An 8,791-nucleotide genomic window follows, 5' to 3' on the forward strand; every position below is an offset into this window, starting at 1 on the left:
TCTTCCTCCTTCTTCCCTTCTTCCTTCCTTCCTTCCTTCCTTCCTTCCTTCTTCCTTCCCTCCCTTCCTCCTTCATTTCCCCCCTCTCTTCTTCCCTCCCATCCACTCTTTCTTCCTTCTTACCATATTCCCTCCCTCCCTTCTTCACTCCTGTCCTCTCTTCCTTCCTCCTTCCCTTCCTTCCTTCCTCCCTCTATTCCTCCCTTCTCTCCATTCCTCCCTCCTTTTCTTCCTCCCTCCCTCTCTCCCTTCTTTCTCCTTTCCTTCCTGGAGGCCCAGAGGCTCTACTGATGATTCTCAGCCAACCAACTTGCAGTTCAACATATGAGCCTGCTTGGGTTACTTCTGTCTCTGAGCTCACAAATCAATCCTGGCAGGCTCACGGGACCATATGAGATGCTGGGAATCAAAACTGGGTTCGCCTTGTACAAGACAAATGCTCTATTGTGGTGCTATCGCTCTGGCCTCAACAAAATAGTCTTATTGGGTAACCTCATAGAGGTCACTATTGACTGGAGCACATCTTCAAAGATCTTTTGAAACACCATATTTAACCCTGGTCAAATACTCCTAATGCATTATTTAGTTTACATTTTTACAGGTAAAGAGGAAACCTACTACCAGAAGAAAGATCATTAAACTCTACTATAATGAAAAGTTAATATTAATTAACTTTTTCTGAAAATATAGTTTGGAGAAAAAATTGAGAATGAGCAACAAACATCCTTGATGAATTTATTCAGAGGAAAAGATAATGAAACAGATTCACAATTTAGTTGTTTTTGAAATATCTGACTTATCTTTTTTGGGAGGGGGTCACACCTGATGTCACTCAGGAGTTACTCTTAATTTTGTGCTCAGAAGTCACTCCTGGCAGGCTTGGGGGACCATATAGGATGCCAGAATTCAAGTGGGAGTCCGTGCTGTGTTGGCTGCATGCAAGGCAAATGCCTTACTGCTGTGTTATTTCTCCGGCCTCCGAGATCTGACTTGTCTTATGTGAGTCAGACTAGCTAGGCCAATACAAAAGAGATATTACATTGTAAATCATGTCATCTGTGCATTAGGAAGTTTTTTTAAAGCTTATTAAAGTTTTCATTTTTTAAAGATAATAATGGAAGTATAAAAATATATATTGTTTATTTGTTTTTGGACCACACCCAGTGACACTCAGGGGTTACTACTGACTATGTGCTCAGAAATCACTCTTGGCTTGGGGGGACTATATAGGATGTCAAGGATCGAACTGAGGTCCTTCCTAGGTTAGTGTGTGCAAGGGAAACTGCGCCGCCGCTCTGGCCCCTAAACATATTTTTCACCTTAACAAATATATACATTTTTAGGAAAAACATCACTATCTGAACACTTTTAATGTCAACAGCGTTGGTTATCTCTTAATTTTTTGAGACCAGTTCATCTTTGAGGGCAACTCTACTCTCCCATTGAGAACCTGACCTGAGGATGAACAAAATATAAGTTTTCTTTGCAAGCAAGATGTAGTAAAAACCCTAAAAAAGAGTCAAAAGTACAGGTAAGCCTCAATGCCAAAGAATAATAAATAAGAGTGAATCACTAAAAAAAAATTACAAGTGTATTAAACATGACTTCTACTTTGGATTTTTTTATAACTCAGTATCTCTGGATTAAGATCTGATTTTAGACATCTGGTCTTTGGAGCGTTCTTTATAGAGCAGATATGTACCTGATTTTCACTCATAACTTCAAGCTGTATTTCAGTGAAGTGATTCCAATTTTCCCATTGATTTATTTTACAAAAGGACTTTTCTTACTGTAGTCTGATCTTAAAACAGTTTATGAGAACACGATTAAGAACCTGATGGGGTCCATAAAATATTGAGCAATAGAGCAATCTGCTGTTTTGGAGAATACTTTCCTGACATATTATCCAGCCTCTCCTGTCACATTTGTCCAAATTCAACAGCTCTTGGCTATGTCTGACTCTGTGCTTACCTTTCATTTTTTTTCCCTTCTGTTTTAACAGAGAGAATGTCTGCTAATTCTTGTCTCAGTGTCACACTGGTTCTGTCTCCCTCAGGGAATGAGTTCAACACTGGTTCTGTCTCCCTCAGGGAATGAGTTCAGTAAAGGAACTAGAGCAATCAGTAGTCTATTCCTGTCTAAACAGTCTTTTGTCTAAAATTAATCGTGTACTCTAATTTATCCCCTTGTCAAGTTAGAAGGCTGAAAACTAAACAAAACAGTGTGGAGAGAGCTCAAAGATCTAGAGCACTCTCTTTGCTTGCAGGAGCCTGAGGTTGCTTTCAAGCAGCACATGGTCTTCTGAGTAGCATGCCAGAATGGACCCCAAAATCAAAATAAAAAACAAACAAAACAATGGGTACCTCTCATAGAAAAAAGGCATATATATCCATAGGAGAGAATAAGTACATGTTGAGAAGGAGAACCCAGTAAGGAGACAGCTTTATTACCACTTGCCACAGTTCATGGACTATGGCATGAATTAGACAATCTTTCATTGTGGGCCTTTGGAAACTATCAAAGTTTGGAAACTATCAAACTATCAAAGTTTGGAAACTATCAAACTATCAAACTATCAAGTAAATCACCTTTGAACAATTATTAGGAAAAGATTAGACTAAAATATCACATATTTACTTTTAAATGATGAAACCCACTTAAAAATTCTTCCCATAATTTAATCCAAGGAAGGGTCCATAATATAGCAAATTGGAAACTTCTGGGTTTGAGAATTTCAATAAGAATTTCCAAATTCTATGTTAGTGTAATGAAAGTGCACTAATGAAAGAAAGGGACTTAAGGTGAGGACTGATATGCAAAGAAGGAATAGAGCAGAATAATATAGATAATACAGAGGTAGATAGGGTCAAATTCAGTTTGGGGCTATTGACATAAGAAAGGAGTAGGGTCCAGATCTAGGTCAGGCCTTTCCCACCTCACTTTTAGAGTTCATAGTTAATAAGTACACATGAGAGCTATACTTTTTCATTATTTGTGGTTACTTAGTAAATGGTACATAGTTCAGTTTGTATATGGTTCAGACTTTCTCAGCAAAATTTTGAGTTTTCTTGGCAAAATCTTAGTTTAGAGGATGTACATGCCTCACCTTTGTGAAACTCTAGGTTCTATTCTTAATATTGCAAAGTAAATAAACAAATAAATAAAAATCTCAACTTCTTTTGGTGTTGGGCTATTCTTAGTGATGCTCATGAATTTATTTATGACCTATACTGTATAAATCCTACTGTGTTTGAAGGTTCATATATGATGCCTGGGCTTAAATGGGCCAGCCAATGTCTTTGCTTCCCAAATTCAACATTTTCAAGGTTATTAAAATAGGTTAAATCCAAGTGGGTTTTGTGGCTATGAACGTGAGCCCCTGAAATGGCAATTTTTACAGAAGTTACATACATACTTTACCAAAAAAAGGGTGTACATAAGGCTTGTTCTTGTTTTTGTTTGTATTGGACTACACGTTTAAATGTATAAGTTATCAAGCAGTGCAAGAAAGTGTGAGAGAAATAGAGAGAAAGGGAGTTCTACTTGAGAGTCTATTAAAAATTGTGTCCAGAGCAGTAAAATATAGGTGTTTTAAAATTATATTATTTAATTCCCATTCACCCCTCCAAAGATCCTATATGGAAAGCCATTGATTTATTCTTCTTATCAGATATATACAAAATTTTTAATAATCATGATTTGTCTGTCAGCTTTTCTCTTTTCCCATCGTGAATTCTCCAATGGTATGTTTTGGCCTCTCCTTTCAGTGATCACAAGTTAGTTTCTTGGTACAGCATTGTCATTTCTAACAAAATTAGAATAATTTTTGACTATTCTTAGGAAAAGAGATATTAAACCACAACTTTCTTTGCATTAAAAGAAACTTTGAAAAAATTAAAGAAAGAAACTTTGGAATCATGTGGCAAACAGAAGAAATAACATTTTTTTATGTATTATGACAAGGTATTTTTTATTACACAGAAATAACAGGAATTAGTAAGAGTAAGACAAACTATTCAGAGAACAAATGAATAAAGATATGCATAGAATTATTCTTTTTTCTTTAAAGGCACAAAAAACCGGTCAGAGAAGTATTTAGTAAACTTTTAACATCACTGTCAATCAATGAGATACAAAATTAAGATTGAGGTTGTTTAACTTAGCATATGTCAAAGCCTGAAAAGGATGATGATTTTCTGTTGGCATGACTATGATGAATGGGCATGTCATACTCTAATGCTGAGTCTACACGTGTACAAACTTTCCCCAGGTATTCTGGCAACATCTGTCAAAGCCATTACATGTTTATAGCCTTTGAAGTCAGAGCACTTCCAGAATTTTTTCCTAAGGAAATAATTAGAAAATCATGCAGAATTTTTATGTGCCAAGATATTCTATGTAGAAGTATTTGTAACATTAAAGCATGGAATTACTATCTAACGTCAGAGTTAAGTAAATTATAATATATCCATGGGATTAATCAGTCTTTTTAACCCTTCCTCCCACCTCCAATGGTACTTATTCTCATTACCTGAGTTTAAAGGAACTCTAGTGAAATTAGGTGTCTTTACCTTCCCTTATAAGATGAGAATTCAGCTGTCAATATTCTTTGGTCTTCTAAACCTGAGACCTTAACATCAGATGTCAGAACTTTACTTTTCAACATTGAACATTTACTATTTATTTGGAATAGATGTTCTAGATCTTGATGTGCGAGGATAAGAAAGAGAAAAGAAACTATCCTTTTCCTGTCTGAGCTCTGCATTTTTACAGCAATTTTTTGAGTCATCTTCTTGAAGATTTGTTTATAACTTTCTCTGTTTACAAAGGCTTCTCCGCAGAGTCACCGCAAGTTAGGGCTACGAAAAAAACCCAGGTGAAGGGATCATGACTTTGGGTGACTCATTTGGGCTCCTTGCCTCCCTATATTCCCAGACATGTCTACAATATATTAGTCTGAAGAGTGCACACAATTAAGGTTGACCCTGAATCTCCATGCCCCATTGCATTTACAAATTTTTTTGTTTATTTATAGGCAGGTAGATTTATTAACTTACTTTTCTCTAATTGCACTTATTTAGAAAACTTTAACGTTTCATCTACTCTTCATTATATTTGGAAGCAATTTGAGGTTCATCAAGTTGAGAAGACTTAGGACTGAAGCAATAGTACAGTTGGTAGTGTGTTTGCCTTGCAGATGGTTGACCCAGGTGCAATCCCCAGCACCCCTATTGATTCCTCGAGTTCATCAGTGCTGATCCCTGAACAGAGCCAGGAACAAACGCTGAGCACCACTGGATGTATCCCAAATAAGAAAGTTAAAATAATTTAATACAATATACTTACCTGGCAGGGGTGATTTCATGATCATGAAGGTGGTTTCCCCGGGGTGAGACTCGCCCACTGTACTCCGGGCGTGCTGACCCCTGCGATTTCCCCAAATGTGGGAAACTCAACTGCGTAATTTATGGTAGTGGGGGACTGTGTGTGCGCTCTCCCCTGAAAAAAAATTTAATACAGTTATAGGTTGAGTAAGTAGTAGACTTATGAGTGGAACTATAACCAAAGAAGTGTAACAAAGATTTGATATTTCTTAAAAAAGTTATATAAAAGAAACAAATATGTTATCTCACTTTGTAGGATAGCAAAAGTAAGAAAATTTGCTTAGTTGATTTTGATTCAATATAGTAATGCCATAAAATATGACCTTTACATCTCATCTGTCCTCCTTCATCTAGCAATGAAATCTTAAAATTAAATAATTTACATTTGTTGAAGGCTGAAATTTTTGGTCCACAATAATATTAGGAGGGTTTTTTTTTTTCTTCTGGTTTTTGGGCCATACCTGGTGACACTCAGGGGTTACTCCTGGCTATGCGCTCAGAAATTGCTCCTGGCTTGGGGGACCATAGGAGATGCCGGGGGATCGAACCACGGTCCAACCTAGGCTAGCGCATGCAAGGCAGACACCTTACGGCCTGTGCCACCGCTCCAGCCCCGATTATTTCTATAGCTTTATATATATGAATAGATTATCAATAAAATTATATATTCTATATATAATTATATGTCATTATCTATAAAGAATAATTTTAAAATATTTATTTTAAACTAAAACTTAAAATATATACATAAAAATAAATTTTATTTTTAATAATATTTTTATTAACCACTGTGGTTACAAACATGCTTGTAGTTGGGCTTCATCATAAAATATACACCCCCTTTTACCAATGCAACTTTCCTACCAACAAGAAAGATAGATTCTAAAATTTTATCAGATTGTTGGCCAAACTGTAGATTCATTATTTTGATTTATTTGTTTTTTAAAAGGAAGGTAGACTGCAGCACCTCATTTGGATGCGTCTGGAGTCTTGGAAGCTTGACTACCCTACATTCTCCTAGAAATGGACCTTGAGAACTTGTTTGGAGGTTCTAGCAGGGGAGTGCAGCTACTCATGTACCCTCGACGGAAGAACAGGTCTCTATTCAGGGAAGGCCATCCTCTTCAACCTAGTGCACAGCTCTGGGAGAGACACACATGATGCTGGTATGTTCTATAACTACTAACCTGTGCTTTCTGACTTCACTTTGTTTTTAGATTTGGGTTAAAATATATAATTTTCTTCTACCCATTAGAATTTGGGTTTAATACAGAAAGAATAGACACTTGCAAATGAGATCAACTGGCTTCACTTTCTGGTTCCAGTATTGGTCCAAAAATTAATATTTCTGATCTATCAGTTAACTTGTTAATCTCTATTTTTCTATTCTAAAAAATGACTATAGTGCCTAAACTATAATGTCTAAACTACATGAACATTGGGAAGAACAAAGAAGAAACCAAGCAAATCCATGTACATATATTAATATAAATGTATAAATATATGCTTGCAGATAGTGCATGTACACACATGCACATAGAATTGCTTATATATAATGCACATGATTATATTTATTACGAGGGTATTATTTAATAATACTTTTTAAAAATTAATCTACTTTTCTAGCCCTAGAATAATTCTATTTCCAGAACTGGAAGATAGCATAATAAGGATATATACATAGCATATGCTCAACCTGAGTTTAATGTCTAGCATCACATATTCTCCATGTTTTTCTGTTTGCAGCTCTAAAGTTCCCCAATATCATTTGGTATGACCTGAAGGTCCCAAGCATTTGGTATGGCTTGGGGCAATCCCTGGCACTGGAGCATCAAATCCTCATTAAACCAGTTGACCAAAAATTGCCAGTGGGGATCCCAGATCTTCTAACCATCAGTTGGGAAGAAGACCCCAAAAAATATCCTTCTTCTAAAAGCGAATGTATATATTTATATGTGTACACATTTTGCAAATGGAGGAAGTAGGGATCAGAGAAGAGAGGGAACCTTGTATCTAGTAATCATAACTTCCCTTATGAAGCAGGTGTTTATCATGTAAAATTTATGGAGGAGAATTTATAGGCTGCTGAGAACCACCCAAGCATGAGAAACAGATATCTCAGCCTCCAAATATCAGGCTCTTCCCTGTTCCTTCAGAACAGTCCTTAGTCTTGTTGAACTGCATTCCTGCTTGACTACTACAGCCCCTTGAGGAAGGTGGGATCATTGGAGGCGTGAAGTTTGTCTAAACGCCCACCACCAGCATGATCTGTATATAGGTCTAAGTTGCTGTGACCCTGGAATTGAAAGGCTGCTGGGTATCAAGTCTCCTGAACTCAGCCTTCCCAGACATCAGAGTTTTCCTGCTGCAGCAGATGACTCAGTCTATTGCCACATTCAGATAAATAAACCATGTTCCCATTACCATACAATAAGTGTGTTGTCTGGAAAAAAGACAGAGCAAGAGACCTAAAAATTTTGTCTGCCCTTGTGGCGACAGAAGTTCTGGTTCAACTTTGAAAGGCCTTAGTCATTCTATAGAGGTTGTGGTGACTAACTTTGTTTTGAATGTCAGACTTGATTCCAGTCTTAGATATGGCACCAAGACAAACCTATTAAAACTTGACTGTGAGTCGCAGAAATTACATTGGGAATTTAGGGGCCTGAGAGAGCTGCAGATCAAATCAAATGCCCAGGTCACTGATGACATCGATGTCACTGAATCCTGAAAACAGTCTTTGGAAAAGTTCACAATCCTTCTTTGGAATGCCCAAAGCCTATGTTGGGCAAAATGCAATCACCCCTGTCCTGAAAATGTCTGAAAAGATACTGTTCATACAGACTCTGGAAAGTCTAGGTCTTAAAAGTGGACATACTCAGTGCAAACCAAGATTCCAGATTTTATAGAATTTGTGGAAGAGGCCATGGAAAGTAAACAATCCTCAGATAATCTAATATTGTCATCCAATTAGCTGTATCTTTTCCTTTTACACGATGTCAAAACATAGAACACAAGCTTCTCTTTTCTCTGCAAAGTTAAGTAATTCCCAAAGATGTTCGTTTCTTAGTATTCAAGGACTTTCTATAAATTGGACAATTCTGGCAGAGTACATGTACAGTGATACTTATTACATAGGTAGGTGTGGCTATCATTATGTCAGGGTTTATGCATAATCACCCTAAAGGTAACAATTTCCGTGGAACAAATGGGCTAAGAGCAATGCAAGAAGACCAGACACTCTTCTAGTAATATTTCTATTGACTCCTTCACTCACTGCCTTGAGAGAAAATTATCTACCTAATCTCATGCCATAACTCCTGGTGGAAAAATTTGTCCAACTGGGCACAGTAGTCTTACCTGTCATCCTAGGACACCCCACAGTCAGTTTAGTCAGTTGGAGTCCACAT

General features: G+C 37.0%; 1 non-coding gene across 1 annotated transcript; it reads left to right on the plus strand.

Annotated features, from left to right (window-relative positions):
- Nucleotides 1–5,338: 5,338 nt before the first annotated feature.
- On the plus strand, nucleotides 5,339–5,502 carry LOC126014624 (U1 spliceosomal RNA). The gene has a single exon (XR_007497636.1). It is a non-coding gene; the product is annotated as a U1 spliceosomal RNA (small nuclear RNA).
- Nucleotides 5,503–8,791: the final 3,289 nt, after the last annotated feature.

The sequence above is a fragment of the Suncus etruscus genome, chromosome 7 (assembly GCF_024139225.1).
Source record: "Suncus etruscus isolate mSunEtr1 chromosome 7, mSunEtr1.pri.cur, whole genome shotgun sequence".
NCBI classification, from domain to species: Eukaryota; Metazoa; Chordata; class Mammalia; order Eulipotyphla; family Soricidae; genus Suncus; species Suncus etruscus.